Genomic DNA, 16135 nt, shown 5'->3' on the forward strand with positions numbered 1-16135 from the left:
GGAGGGGGCAAGGTGGAAACAGGGACAATGGCTGCCATCAGAGAGGAGGCCAGAGCCTGGATTGATCGCTGTTGGGCTGCCAAGCCAGTGTGAAAGCCCTCCAGGAATGCATTAGTCTGTTGCATCTGGGCTGCCAGCCCCTGGATGGCATTCACAATGGCTGACTGCCCTACAGAGATGGATCTCAGGAGGTCAATAGCCTCCTCACTCAGGGCAGCAGGGCTAACTGGGGCAGGGCCTGAGGTACCTGGGGCGAAGGAGATGCCCACCCTCCTGGATGAGTGGGCATGGGCAACTCCCTGAGGGGCTACTGGGAGGGCGGTGCTGGTATGGAGGGTGGCGGCTGTACCTGTAGCTAGGGTGGGAACAGAGGTGTCCGCCACCACCAGGGAGCTTCCATCTAAGGAGGTATCTGTGTCCAAACTGTCCCCTCCTGTCTCTGCCGTGGTGCTCCCCTCAACCTCCGTCCCAATGGTGCCATCAGCATCAGTGGACTCTGCCTCCTTGGTCCTGTGGGATGCAGCTCCCTCCGTCGCCGGTGCCTCTGCTCCTCCGCAAGATGATGCTAATGCACATAAGGACAGGGTGACAAAACAAGAAGAGGGGCGGGAAGAGACAAAGGATACACTGGGTCAATGGCAGCACCAACACCACCGTTGGCGTACACACCACCGGCATACACAGGGAACAGCCCTACGCACTATGCATTGCACTACCACAACCCGCTGTTGTGAGACTGCCATCCCTCATAATGTTGGCCATGTCTGACAGCACCCCCGCTATGGAGACCAGAGTGGTGTTGATGGCCTGCAAGTCCTCCCTGATGCCCTGGTACTGTCTCTCCTGCAGCTACCTGTTCTCCTGCACATTGTCCAGGATCTGGCCCAGCGTATCCTGGGAATGTTGGTAGGCTCCCAAGATCTCTGCAAGTGCCTTTGGAGAGTCAGTTCCCTGGGCCTGTCCTCCCCCTGGCGCAACACACGCCACCCAGTTTTGCTGTTGTCCTGTGCCTCTTTCCCCTGAACCGCGTGCCCACTGACGCCAGGTCCCTGATTTTCTTGGGTATGAGGTGTGCCCTGGGGTCCCTGTAGTGGTGGACACACTGCTGATTGACGTGTCCTGGGGACAGAGGTATGGGTATGCTGGGTAGGTGCTGTGTTGGTGTTTCCAGATGGGGGAGGCTCTGTGGTGGTGTGTGACTGTGGCTGGGTAACCGACTGTCCAGAGGTCCCTAATGGGCCAGGTTGGTCATCCAGATCCAGGCGACCAGAGTTGCTGTCATCACTGTGAGCCTCTTAAGTTGGGGGACTGGATAGTGCTGGCACCTCTTCTCTGCTGACATTGGCTGGGATACATGTGGGGATGTAAATGCTGTATTATTGTTTCTGTGTGTGACATATTGTGCATCAGTGGGTTGTCCTCTGTTTGTATTTGCCCTGGCAGCTTTCACTTGTGTACGTTGGTGTATGGTGGGATGATTAGTTCTCTCTAGTATGCATGGTTTAGTGATAGGTGTCCATGCAGGTCTGTGAGTGGTGTCCATGCGTTGGTATGGTATGCAGGGCTTGGCATTGGAATGAGTGAGATATGATGGCGGGGGTGTGGGAGGTGGTGGACTAATGGGTGTGGGAGGTGGGGATATGTGATGGTATGCAGGTTATAGAGTTGACTTACCAGAGTCCAGTTCTCCTGCTACTCCAGCCAGGCCCTCAGGATGCATGATTGCCAAGACTTGCTCCTCCTATGTTGTTAGTTGTGGGGGAGGTGGTGGGGGTCCACCGCCAGTCCTCTGTACAGCAAGTTGGTGTGTTGCTGCAATGGAACGCACCTTCCCCCGTAGGTCGTTCCACCTCTTTCTGATGTCGTCCCTTGGTCTGGGGTGCTGTCCCACGGAGCTGACCCTGTCCAGGATTCTCCGCCATAGCTCCATCTTTCTAGCAATGGATATCTGCTGCACCTGTGCTCCAAATAGCTAAGGCTCTACCCAGATGATTTCCTCCACCATGACCCTTAGCTCCTCCTCTGAGAATCTGGGGTGTCTTTGTGGTGCCTTGGGTGTTGTGTGAGTTGTGTAGGTGAGGGTGTGTAGGGTGATGTGTTGGGGTGTGTGATGTGGGGTGCGTGGGTGGTGTATAGGTGTAGGTGGTGTGTAGCTCTGGTTTTGTCTGTAGTCGTGGTATCTGTCTTGTGCCAATGGTTTGTATTCATAAGGGGTTGTGGGTAATGTGGGTGTGTTTTATAGTGGTGTGGGTGTGGTGTGTATGGGTGTCAGGTGTGTGTTATTAAAATTGACCAATGTGGTGTTGTTTTGTATGTGTATGTGTGTGTGTGTGTGTATATTTTGAGTGCGGCAGTATGTACCGCCAATGGTTTACCGCCATTGAATGTCTGCCATGGTGAGTCATGGGTCATAATGTGGTGGGCGTTGTTCTGTTGGCGTAACGGTGTGGGTTTGGATACCGCCAGTTTATCACTGACCTTTGGCGTGGCAGACTTGTGTCTGTGGCTGAATAGTGATGGACTGGTGTGTGTCCGTCATAATATGGTGAACGGATATCCGCCGAGGCGGTGGTATGCTGGCGGCAGTCAGCATGGCAGTAAGTGGTATTTACCACTAATATCATAATGAGGGCCTATATTATGAATTATTTGATAATAAATTTAAAAAGGAAAGCCATATTTTTTTGTTGAAAAAAAAAGAAATAAACTGAACTGGTGACTTAATGGTCAACAACTACAGATGGTAAACACAAAAACATATCTAGGAGCAATTTTTTAAAGTAGCCTCACTATTGAGAGACAAGTTGAAAATCTGGAGCAAAGAGGGAAACAAGTGGCAGGAGCCCTGTGACAAACAGACTATGAATTAGGACATACATCAATGGAGGTACTGAAGGAGACATACAGTATGAACATTTTAAACTTCTTGTTATATGGGGGTGATATCCTAGAAGAGAATGATATAGGGAGCATTCAGACAATGGGGATGGACATCTGGAAGAACTGGTTTGATCTCTTGAGGGGCACGCCCAACTGTGCCCAAGGTTTGGCAAACATAAGGTTCAAATACTATCAAAGAACAATGAACTCCTGGTATAGTCACAACGACTGAGAGATCACTGAAGTACACATTAAAAACCCATCTTCAGTGAGGAAATATAGGAGCGTGGCATAATAAGTAAAATCACTTAAGTACACAAAAAAGTGATGGATGGATGGAATGCCTGACTTAATCTCAGACATTAGTAATTACTCAGAGCAGCATTTCAGTGCATCGTTATTTTTGCACACCATGCTTCCTTAGTCTGGACCCACCCATATGCAAATCAATCGACCATCTCCAATAGGAATAGTTCAGCCTGAACTAACAGGCCAGATCTTCCCTGAACCGGAAACACAAGCAACCCAAAACCAGCTTCATCCTTTTTAGGTCTCATCAGTCCATTATAGCTTGATCCCAGTAAAATCATGAAGATGAATTATCCTGCTGGCTCTGTGAAACCTGGAAGCACCAAATGGGAAGAAAATGCTCAAACATCTGGTAAAGGAGCCAGCCATTAAAAAAGGCTTTTAGGACTGTGGAAACAGAAAGCCATGTATCCACCTGATGGTTGTTGAATTTAGCAGAGCACCTGCAACCACACTTACAAAATATCAAAGACAGAAACAACAAGAGGTGGATGCCAAACTTAAGTCCATGGCAAGTGCCCATACTTATTAATGAAAGATGAACAAGAACAAGTGTGTAAATGGGCTGTTGAAATAGCCACATGTCTCTTCGTAAAACTGCCACACTTTTGCACTTGATTGTATTTTGCATATATATATATATATATATATATATATATATTTTATTTTTTTCATCAGAAAGAAGGAGCCCCCTACTCTTTGTTTGCCAACAACTACTGATTCAGAAAGTACACTAATTGCTTTTGCTGGAGTGCAAGCATTTTAATAAAAACTGTGTTATTTAATATAGTGTGAAATAATATATATTAAAATGCCTAATTAAATTCATGTATTAATAAATAAAAATGTGTGGTTGTTATGGTGGACACCATAAACAATATGTATTAATATGAGAAAATAATGATTAATGAAAAAGTATTTTGTTTGAAACTAAAATGTACTGAAAAATTAGTATTGATATGTACTAAAAGGATTAATAGTTTAAACAATATGAAATGTTTTATTCTTCATGTTTTGGCATTGGTTTTAAAAGGCCTCACGTTTTAACTCTGCAAAATGGTGTTTCTCTAAACTTATTCACTGTGGAAAAGTTATGTTCTTCTGTTTAACACTTGTCTGTCTTCCTGGGATAAGATAATGTGTACCCAGGAACAACAGTCTTCAGTGCTAATGTATGAACTGCAACAATTGTACTCTATTGCGGAAACTGATGACCGGGGCAGAGACGAAGAGCCAATCGTTAGTGCAGAAAATGAAGAAAGATACTTCTGAAACCTGGATCATAAGTTATTGGTTGAACCCTAAAACACCCCATAGTCTGACCAACAGAAACGTAGCTAGTTGATTTCTAGGGTTTTAATATAGCAAACTTTAGGTGATGTAAGGGCAGTTCCTTGCAGTTCTCAGCTGTCTACAGATTCCTACTGTCTAAGCTAATGAAATGATGTGTTCCTGTTTTCTTAGCTTTTTGTCTGATTCAGACAGCTCAGATACATTAGACCCAATTTTTATGTAACTGTTTCCCCATTCGTAATACTGATGCTGTACAGTAAAGATCATATGCTCCACTGATGAAGACATTGCTGCTTGCTGATCTATTTAGGAGAGGTATAACCAAATGTGCAGTTATTTTCCTTGCAGATTTTTATGTTTTCTCTCTTTAGAAAATCCAACCGCTATTTTGGTTAGCACCACAGTCAGATGTTTTCTAAATTAATATTGGTCTATTTTTTCTTTTTGCATAGAGCCCACACATGCTTATCGAATTAGAGTATTAGTTAAGGATGCCAAAATCTAAATTTGACTGTTTAATAAAATTTGATTGTAAATAATTCATCTGCGATAACTAAATGTATTCTGTTTAAATTAATCGTCTGTTATTTTTGTTATTTTGAATTGTGGTTCTTGAATGTTTAATGATAAATATCCTGTTAAGGTTAAGATTCTTCCGAAGATTTGGTCTGCCCATATAGTTTCTGTACTTGTCTCACTTGGTCTTGCGGTTGATTTACGTGATCTTAGCATTGTTAATCTAAAGGGCAATAAATGTTTGAACTTTACTAAACTGGTGTGGTGAGTCATGGCTACATAGGTCACGGTGCGTATAAATTTCTGATTTCAAACTGAAAGTGATGTTTATTGATTTGATATTGTTAATGTTGATTGTTAGGACGTACTCACACTCCTATCTGAGTCCACAGATTTGTGTCCACCTCTAAGGGTAATTAATGGTTACCTTTATCATGTCACCTTATAAATAAAATATCAAAAGAAATAGAAGGCTGGACACTTATTTGTAAAGAAATGCGATTGTGTGACACACAAAGTTTACACAATGTAAAGGTAAGAAAACAGAGGGAAATATGATAATGTAAAATAAATTAGATAACTGGCATTATAAACGAGGGCCAAATAGAACAACAAATAGAGTATTAGTATAGTACAGCTGACTCCAAATTAAGCCTATCGCTAGTCAGCATTTTGTGCCCCATATAAGGTAGTCTAATATTCTTTATAGACCGCATGGTCCTTTTAGCAGTACCTCAAAGTATTTGCATTCTTAAGTAGATTCCCAACTCCTATTATCACTTTGAAGCATTTTTCCTTTTTTTGTACAAGTAAATAGACATAATGTACTTTATAGCTCATACTCTGAACCTTGGTTGGGCGATATTTGTACGCAAAAGCAGGGGGTATTAACTATGACGTTTTAAAAAACTGGCTGCATAGGAATGATGAAATTGTAAATAATTGTGGTTGCTTTCATGTTTTTTGTCAAACTGGCATATCAAACAAAAACACTGAAAGCTACTGAGAACATTTGTAAATCTAAAGAAAGTTGTTAGTTATAAATGGAAGGTGCAACCAGTATTAGCGAGATGTCTGAATCTTAGGGAAAAGGACAAAGAGCAGTTTCCAGGTGAGAGCTCAAGCATAATGTCCATTAGAAAAGGATGGGGTCAAAATGTGGATTCAGTTCAAAAGCAAACTTTGTCGCCTGTTTCAAGGACCTGTATCCACATTCACAATAAAATACATTTAACTGGGAAGAGGAACAAAGTAATAATAGAGTCGGAAATGGGGAATATGCAAGGTACTAAGGCATGTAGAAGAATTGCAAGAAAATTGATGCCGAGAACATAAAGAGAAGTATGGCATTTGTTTACATGTTATTGGTTTACAAAAAGACCATCCTGTCAAAAAAGTGTGCAGTTGTCTGGTAGCAAGCATTGTATGCCAATGTGTCGGAGAAGTCTGGGTTACGGGTGTCAGCTCAATGGAAAATAGCAGGATTTTAAGGCTCTTAGAAATTGTGAGTTGTTGTTGATTATTCTTATATGAATTAAGTTCCAGATCTGGGCATCTAAATTGAGAAGGAGTTTGCGCTACTGCAATACTTTCTTAGGGAAGGGAATTTCAAGAGTAAAGCTAATCTAGACAAGTGCAACCTACAATGGCAGTAAACAGAATCTACGCTGAAGAAAAATTGGTCCTTTACCATACAGGGGCAATGCACATAGCTTTAGAAGTATTACCTTCTGTCATAAGAAGCCAGTGTAGAGACTGAAGGGCTGGTGACATATGGCTCAAGATATATAGGTTTGGGAGGGGTCTGGCTGCTGCATTCTTGACTTACTGTAGCCCGTAGTGTAGAAGGAAGCGTGCTCTGAAGTAATGACCATTGGCATAATTTTTTTATTATTATATTATAGGAATGATGTACATCACAATTGCAATGACGGAAATGCACACCCACATGGCCTGACCAAATATGGTGAGAGAGATATACTCTGTATTTACAAACAATCTAATCAGAGTCACCTTTACTGATGGTCATTGGGACATTTGGACTCCAAATGGGATTCCTCAACATTCTTGGTGGTATGAGCCGGGTTGAACAACATAAAGGGATAGCTGAGATAAATGGGAGGATAGATAGAATTAAAGGGAGGAATAGCTAGAAGATTGACAGTCAATTATAAGATGAGATGCAAGGGCGGTTGGAGAGCACGGAAGAGATATTACGGTGGTATGCCGGTTTGTGGTGTGGTGGGGTGAGAGGAGAAGAACTATATCATAGGCTCAGGAAAATTAGGCCTGGGCCCCTCTATAGAGGAAGTCAAGCAACAAAGAAATGCATGTAGTAGTGTCACATATCAAATCAACAATTCATTAGGAACTGTTGAAGTAACCCACTGAATATTTATGCCCCAGTTTATATTGCAAAAATAGGCACGGAACCTCCAAAGGATCAGGCTACCACAAAGAAGATATAAATGTGGCTATATGAAACATCTCCACTCTTTACCCCAGTGAACAATTACACCCTGGTTTATGTTGCAAAAAGAGGCAAGGGACCTCCAAAATATCAGGGTACAATAATGAAGATATAACTGTGACTTTATAAAACATCTTCGCTCTCTTCAAAGCATCTTCACTCATGTTCTGCTCTAGACTGTACATACACAGTAGCTACCTCCACATTAGTTAATATTAAGGTTTGCCAACAATGACAACTCTCAGTTCTGCTAGATGTTGGATAGAAGCCAGAGAACACTGTACACATCTTGATTCTTCATGAGCCATAGATCAGGAAACAAGAACATTCAGGGCCCTTGGTTGGTCAGTACTCCATTTCAGCCACTGCTTTTAGAATGGCAAGTACTTCCTCCCCCCTACCCAAGGACTGCCAGGATCAGTCCTCTATTCTTATTTATCTTCCCTGAGCCCATCATCAGAAGTCAGGAGCCTGGAGAGCTTCTGTTCAAAGTGAGGGATCATCTCTTGTAAAATATTTGTTTTGGTGTGCAGGGATTCGCCATCCATTCATCGTCATGCAAGGATCCAGTCAGTAATTATCCTGAGGTTTTTCTGATGTTCCACTCCAAACGTGCAAATGTGGGAGAGCAGGACTAGCTGGAAACCAAGATGTCCACTAAACTGTTGGGCTCCCGATAACCTCCCTGTTACCACCAGCACCACACTACCTGAAGGATTAGGGGTGGGGGTTGCCAATCATGGGCGGACAATTGCTCTTAATGGCAGTGCCTCTTGTGACGTGTAAAACTGCTTACAAGTGGCAGCATGGATCCCTTTAGACACCACGAGCCCTCCAAGTTGTACCTGCGGCATCGGTGGCAGCACACTTGCCCCTAGCTGCCGGTGGGGTCAGGTTGTGGAGGCAAGGAGACTGGGAGTACCCGGGGGACATTGCAATGGTACCAGAGGTGGAATTAGCGACACTCAGGAAGAGTGAGGTTGAGCTTGGGACACTGTAGAGGCTCTTCCCCTGAAACTGGAACGTGGATGCCTTTGACCATTGAGGGCAGAGGTGGGGAGCCTTTGATGATGCACAGGGACTGTACCCTGTATTGCAGCAGTGGAGAGGAAGGGGGCCTGTATACTGTGGTGACCAACGTGGCTATTGCATTGAAGAGGACTGGTGGATTTTGGCAGGCCTCGCCAGGGCAGACAAAAAGAGAGAACAGGACTTTTATTACCCTCAAAGGGACAAACCCAAAATGAAGAAATCCAGGATTGAGGTTGTACCCTCTAGTTTCTGCCCTGATACAGAGGGTAAGCAGACACACCTTTGATTGATTAATGCAAATGCTCTACATGATGACTTAAGAGAGAGAATACTGTACGTGGTAAAGGTTGAAAAATGTGGAAGAGAACTGGAGAATTCGGCAAATAGAATGCAATTGAGACTGGGATGGGTAAGACAAATTGCAATGTGCAGACTTTGGAGGAACACATGGTAGACACTTTATCAAGGATGGTTATCAAGGTTGAGGGACTATCAGTCTTTCAAAGACAATGCGATAAATGTCAAGGAGAAGTTTGATTAACAACATGAGCATTTAAGGAGGGGGGTGCACAGTTTCATGTACTGAGGTTCCTGACAGACACTCCAGCTGAGGGCTTTTGGGGGAAAATATTGGAGATGCTGGCTGAACCACGAGTGTGTGGCCTAAAATTGGTAACAATCGCTGGAATTTCTATAACCAGTGTCCAGAAATGCCCAGTTTAAAAGTATACAATTCTCTATGATACACAGGGTCTATCTGACGACAGAACAGCTTAACCACATCTTCCTTCATGCTCACCTTAGTTGCCCCCACTGCCGGTTGGCCTTTGCGAACCTGCAGCACACTGTGGTCCTGCCCAGCCTTATCTGCTTACTTGCACTCCATCCACCGGGTACTAAAAGAAATCACCAAACTTACTGACATCAGCATGTGGGAAGAGTGCACTTTTGGCATATTCAAACGCAATAGGTGATACATTGTGTGGATGTGCTTTGCTGCATAGCCCTCCTGCTTGCTAGGAGAGCCTTCCCCCAACAGTGGACAGTGGTGCAGGAGCCATCAGAGGCACAGGGTAATGTGGAGGGGGGGGGGGAGGCTGAGATGGGTGCACTGCACTACAAAAAGTAAGGCACCTGCCAAGCAACCAACTTCAGCACCTTGTGATGCCCTACTTGATCATTTCAACCATCTCACACGAAACAATATTATACCTCAATGAATTTGGCATGGAACACAGCGTTATACACATCTAAGAGAGTCTGGCCATGCCACACTGCCTATTGCCTTGCGTGTCCTCACTTAGACATCACTGACGTTTCCTCCCCCGCCATGCAGTCAGTCATTAATCTGGGATACTACATAGTAGTCCACCTGTTAGCCTCTCTCATGACGCCCATCACGACCGGGCTGAAACTCGGCTCTGGCCTCTTCAGTACCTCCACTGCACATGTGGTCCCCGTCTATCGCTGAATCTGAATCATCACCCTCTCCCCAGTTTAAGGGAGCTACTCCAACTAGTAGGGTGGACACATCAGCAAATGCTGGAATAGCGCATATACTTCCATTATTCATGCTGCAGCATTCTGATGGCTGAGCCGCTTGACTCATAAACTTACAGATGTGCTACTACCAAGCGATCACTGGAGTGGGGTCTGTGTGGCAAATTGTAACAATGTTATGTGCCACTGCTTTTTGTTAGAATATGAAAATCCTAACAAAAACAATTGAAAGAAAGAGAGGGTGGTGCAAAGGGCCTACAGACTGGCAACTCGGAGTAGAGCAGCTATTGTTTTTTCCAAACCTCTACATTGCTTTTATGGTGAAGAAAAATATTGTACTGGAAGTGATGCAGGCTGCAATGGCTAAGTGACCCCAGGTCTTAGGAAGAGTTCAGGTCAAATTAAGAGAGGAATATGCAGGAACAAGACATGTGTTTCTACAGGCCTTCGTGACTATTATGAGGTGCTCATGAGTAATATACTGACAGGGAGTTTGCTACCATGAGGGCATAGCAGGGGTGCAATGAACTGATTCCATGTTGAAGGCCCAGGGAGTGTCCCTTCAAAGAGGATATAGTAGTACATTTTCTAAAGATGCCTATATGTGATATCCTTTTGTCTCTCAGCTGTCCTTTTTCTCTACTGAATTTTTGAGTCACTGAGTTCCAAATAACTATGGACTCTGACAATATTTTCAGTTGAAACAAGGCGTGCTTTATAGCAATATATGGGTTTCAGTATGAACCACTGGTCTTCTGAGTGTAGGTGGGATTTCTTGATTTGCACTTGATATACTAAAATCAAACCTACAAATGAGAATAAAACAAAGCTATGGGACAAGGAAGCCTTCAACCCCCATTTGCTCATGCTGCATAGACTAGATCCTCTCCTTAGAGGAAGCCATGGATTCTCAACCTCAGTGAGCTGTAACTCAACCTCATCCAACTTGGTCTCATAAGATACCATCCCTTGATTCAGGATTTGCACTTTGTCATTGATTTTCATAATGGAAGGCATAAGAAGCTTCTTCCCCTTTCTCAGATTGGAGCAATTATCCTGTTCATCGGTTGCCTTCTTCCATCTCTATGAAAGCTCGCCTTTAGAAAAAGTCCCCCTTTAACACTGCCCCCTTTGTCTAGAAGAGGGGCTGAAGGAATCTGCTTGTGAGTCACAGTGGATGATGCCCATTTCAGAACAATGATGTGAAGGGATGAAATTGATGTCCCCCTGAGGCTCACAGGTGGGCTACTCCCAGGTAGCTGTAGAGCTACTGACAGCTCACAAGCTAGTTGTGGAAGACACCTTTTCTAGCCACTCAGCAGGGCACCCAGGGGAGAAAACCACTTGAAAGTTGTTGAGAAGACATTTTGGATGGCCTAACATAGTTAAGGATACAAAGAGTTTTGTAAAGACGTGCAATATGTGCTAAGATTAAGGTTCTGTGCACCACCCACTGGGCTGCTTCAGAAAATTCTATTCCCACCATGTCCATGGCATACAGTGTCTCTAGATTTCACTCCTGAAGGACTCAAAACAATGCTAATAACTGTTGACCAGGTCCGGGGAGGTGGAGTCGAGCAGGCCCCAGACTTCAATGGCGTGCGTGCATGCTGAGCAGGTGTTGAGGAGTATGCAACGGAGGTAGTTGGTCTTGATCCTAGGAGGTAGTACATCTTGTTTCTTTAATACACCCGAGGCAGTGTGGCAGTGGCTGGAGATCTGAGACAAAGTACCTAAGGAGCACAATCCTGCATGGAGCACTGGATCATGCAAACTGGCTGTGTGGGCAGGTACTGGCCACAGGATGGGGGAAACATGAGAGACAACCGGACGGAAGTCCCCTGAGAGGAATAATCCTGGGAGAGGGATCGTCATCCGCCCAGGGGTGGCACCAAGCCTCTGATCACAGGCGCGTTACAGAGGGCAATGGAGAATCTGGAGCTACTAGATGGGTGGCATCTGTTACATCCAGATCGTCGGAAATACAGGTGCTGCTCTCGGGACCATAAAACTTACAGTGGACTGGATTGTTTCCTGGTGGGAGAATTAAATCATGCTCGGACATGGAAAGATTCCTCTCAGATCATGCCCCTGTCTTGATGACCTTGGCTTGGAGCTAGAGGTTGAGCAAAGCGTGGACATGGCGTATGCCATCAGACTTACTATTGGACGTGGCGTCTTTGAGGCGGAATTGGGAACTGCAATAGAGAATTACATGACCACAAATTGGGGAACCATTGATACTACAGCAGTGGAGTGGGAGGCATTAAAAGGGGCAATCAGGAGAGAGTGCATAGGTATGATCTGTGGAACACACAGGCTACTCATGGGAGCCCTGAATAAATGGGAGGACCATTTGGCTGATCTCCAAAGGCAGGACTCCCCTGCAGCAGAGGTGTGTGGGGAAGCCTTTGCAGCTCATGGAGAAATCCATTCTCTTTGGAATACCCTGGACAAGACTGGCCTTAAATCGTATAGCCAAATGTTGCATAGGGAGGGGGATAAATCAGGCAGACTGCTAGGATGGCTTCTTCGATGGTGGGAGAGAGAGATAACCCCCATTTTGATCATATGCAATGCACAAGGTCAATTACTGTCCCAGTGGCACAACATCCTGTTGGTGTTACAAGAGCACTGTAAGTCAGTTTATGGAGCAGAACCACGGGATAACGAGGGCAGGCTGGAGGAATTCCTGGCCCAGGTGAGACTTCCTCGCTTACAACAGGAGGCTGCCCCGGAACTAGAGGACATCTCCTTGGAGGAAGTGGGTACAACCATAAAGGCACCTAACAAGTACAAGGTGCTGGGCAGTGATGGCTTCCTGGCGGAGTTCTATCACGCCTTTGCTCGCACCCTAGGGGCCAAACTGCTGGAATTCTACGGGAGGCGAAGCAGAAGGCTCTGCTTCCGCCGACCATGAGAGAAGGGGAGGTGTGGCTGATGCTAAAGCCCTGGGGGCCCTGCTGTGTGCAGGCTTCTTACTATGCTTAACACCAATCTTAAAATACTATGTAAAATATTAGTAACGAGGTTGGCTGGGATGATTCAGGAACTAGTCCATGAAGACGAGTGTGGTTTTATGCTGGCATGTAGCACTGCACACAACCTCTGCATACTAACACATGTGCTACATGCTACACTAGAAGGGGGGGAGGTGAGAAGATCTTAGTCTCCCTAGATCTTGAGAAGGCTTATGACACCGTGGAGTGGGCCTTTTTAATGGCAGTGCTGCACGCATGGGGTTTGGACCTAATTTCTGCGCATGGATGCGCCTCCTATTCACAACTCCCTCTCTGTGCTTCAGAGTGGGAGGAGAACTTTTGGACGCTTGGCTTGTGGAAAGGGAACTAGACGGGGTGCCCTCTTTTACTCCTCATTTGTTTTGACAATTGAGCCTCTGGCATTGTTGCTGCAAGCTGAGCTGGCAGCCTGGGGGTTTAAGGTGGGCATTACAAACCATGTTGTCCCGCTATATGCGGACGACTTGTTCATCTATCTTACACACGCCCGGGTGTCAGTCCCCATCCTGAGGCAGTCTTTAGGGGATTTGGTGCGGTCTCCGAACTCAGGATCAATAAGCATAAGTCACTGCTATTCCCACTGGGTGACTTGGTGATGAAACAGAGAACACAGCTACCAGGTGTGGGTCTTCATTGGGAATTAGAAGGCTTGCGATACCTGGGGATCTGGGTCACGCATAATGAGGCACAGAACAGGCATGAGAATGTAGATAGGGTGTTAAAAAGATCAGTGGTTCTCAACCTTTTGTCTTCCGTGGACCCCCAATTTTCATTACTGGAACCCGAGGACCCCCACTGAATCATTATTGGAATACTGGGACCCCCACTGAGTCATTACCAGAAAAAGGAATAGCAGAGTTCGCAGACAAGGGAGCAGAGGAGCTACTATTGTGATATAACAATTTCTCAATAGAACTGGGCCTATAGAAATATCCCAAATGTACGGGCTCAATGTGGCTATTCTTCAAATAGCCACCCTGTTTACCTCAAATAATGTTTCTCACTGTGATAGGCTGCTTAAAGTTGACAACCACACAATCCCCATCAAAGACTTTTGGTGAGGGGCCAACCCAAGCACCTCTCCTTCCCATCAAAAGGTCAGTGGGGTTACAGATACCAGGGTCTCTACGGTGAGAGAGCCAATGACCACTTTATTACTCATCTGGTGAACATCCTCCATCTCATTAGAATTAAGCAAGCGAACATTTGCAACAATCAGTGCGTATGAACATATGTCAGGGGCAAGTTCAAAATAGCCAATGGATAGTTTACACTGGAGAGCTGAGTCTGGGCAAATAGTGAATGAGATGCAGTAGGTAAAAGGTATGACAATGTGTGTGAGTTAGAGGATGAAACTACATGTGCAATATGAGGCCCAGTATTAACCTTAACAGCATTGGTTACTATTGCAGATGCCAAATTTGTGGAGATGGCTGGTGACAGCAAAAATGATAAAGGCTGCATTTTGAAACTGTGAGGAAGCCTACAAATTAAATCCCATGAAAAGCAATGGTTGATGGAGTTGACAATACCAGTGGAGCTGCCAGTTGGCTTAAGGCTTTGTTATGCCATTAATTGTGTTTGACCAATGACTTTGTGTTGCACCACTGCGCATATTAGTTGTTCAATGTTCACCAGTAGCACATTACATGTTGTATTCAGTTTAGCTGCCTATTGGCTTTAACATGGAGGTCAAAATTGCAGTTGAGACACTGCAGATGAGCTGTGTTTTTCCACATGATAGACCAAGCTGTGTTTTTCGTATTGTGTTCACACCGAACCCTAGCGTGATAAGAGAGCGCATATTTTGTGTTTTCCTTTCTACTCAGCCTTGGGAAGAGGCGAGGTTTAGGAGATCTGGCCAATCTCTAATGGCTTGTTTATTTTCCAACTCTGAGAGGAAGTGGCCTGTTAGCAGGCTTTTTACGGTGTCCCTAGGCAGCAGCAAGGGGGAATTTTCCAGGACTTAAGTCAGGAGCGGACATCAGCTGCCTGACCTCCCGTTTGGGTGGAAAATCTTTTTCTCGCAGTTGAACAGGAGTCATCAACTTGCAGGCATGAGAAAGAGCAGTGATAGGCCCTACGGCGATGAATTTTTACTTTTATTCTTTGCCTTGAAGTTATGCTATAATATAATCACATGTATTTGCTGTGTACATTGCAATTGAGAAGTACTTTGATATATTTTGCTTTCATTGCTGTGACTACTTTTAAACGTGTGCTTCCAACCTACTAATCTCGTCTCCCAGGAACCTCGTGGTGAAGTAATAATAATAAATGTCTTCTTTAAACTAAGAAGTACATTCCAGAGAAGTTTTGTCAGCTCGGTCATAAGATAAGGAAAGCAAAACAGGCTTGTTCCAGGATTTGTTCCAAATTGCCTATCCATTCTTCAAAATGATTTTAAAAAACCTTGACGGCTGTGCTCAGTTTTGTAGACATGGTATCAATGAAGGTTTGCCCTAGCAAAACATCAGATGAAAATGAGTCACAGGTACCAATACATTTGTCCAAATGACTAGCAGAGTACTTGCCCCTTTGGAGTAGGTTTGTTTTGCCATATAGCGCTAGAAGGGCTGCTGTGCAGACATGAAATAGCATATTGGAATACTTCAGCACCTCCTACATGCAATGGTGCAAGGGAAACAGAGCTAGTAGAGGTAGTACTATTGACCGAATCCCCTTTCATCAAGTTCAGTTTCTTTTGTGAGAACCACAACAGGCAATAGTTGTCCCCTTAGATGGCTCAGGTGCGTTAACTGCACCTGCTATTTTTCGCTTTCCCATTTTTGTTAATTGGGAGAAAGAGAGGTTGCTCAGCCCGGCATGCTCCAGCGTAGATGCTCCCAGTTTTCACCTGCCGCGTCCCACGCTACGGGTCACAGCAGTGCCCTATATATTGCGAGTCCTGGGCCCAAGCCCCTCAAGGAACAAGGCACTTTGGTAAGTGTAGTCCTCACCACAATCTTTGAGGCCCTCTAAGTTGTCTCATGACAATCTTATACAAAACGTGTTTACTTTTATCTTCCATAATCATCCCCTGAATGACAAATTTAACTCTCTGAGCTCAGAGTTGCCACTGCTAGTTGGGTTTGGTTCATTTCAGTAAACAGAC

General features: G+C 44.7%; 1 protein-coding gene across 2 annotated transcripts in view; it reads right to left on the minus strand.

Moving 5' to 3' along the window:
- The window catches only part of ERCC2 (ERCC excision repair 2, TFIIH core complex helicase subunit), a 1394405-nt gene that overhangs the window by 1348313 nt on the left and 29957 nt on the right, over window positions 1-16135 (minus strand). The window contains exon 2 of one of the 2 annotated variants that reach the window (XM_069207766.1): window positions 9300-9396. The exons of the other annotated variant lie outside the window; for it this stretch is intronic. The gene's annotated coding sequence lies outside the window, so the exon portion shown is untranslated. The remainder of the gene's footprint in view (window positions 1-9299; window positions 9397-16135) is intronic. 2 annotated transcript variants of the gene reach the window in all.

The sequence above is a fragment of the Pleurodeles waltl genome, chromosome 9 (assembly GCF_031143425.1).
Source record: "Pleurodeles waltl isolate 20211129_DDA chromosome 9, aPleWal1.hap1.20221129, whole genome shotgun sequence".
Lineage (NCBI taxonomy): Eukaryota > Metazoa > Chordata > Amphibia > Caudata > Salamandridae > Pleurodeles > Pleurodeles waltl.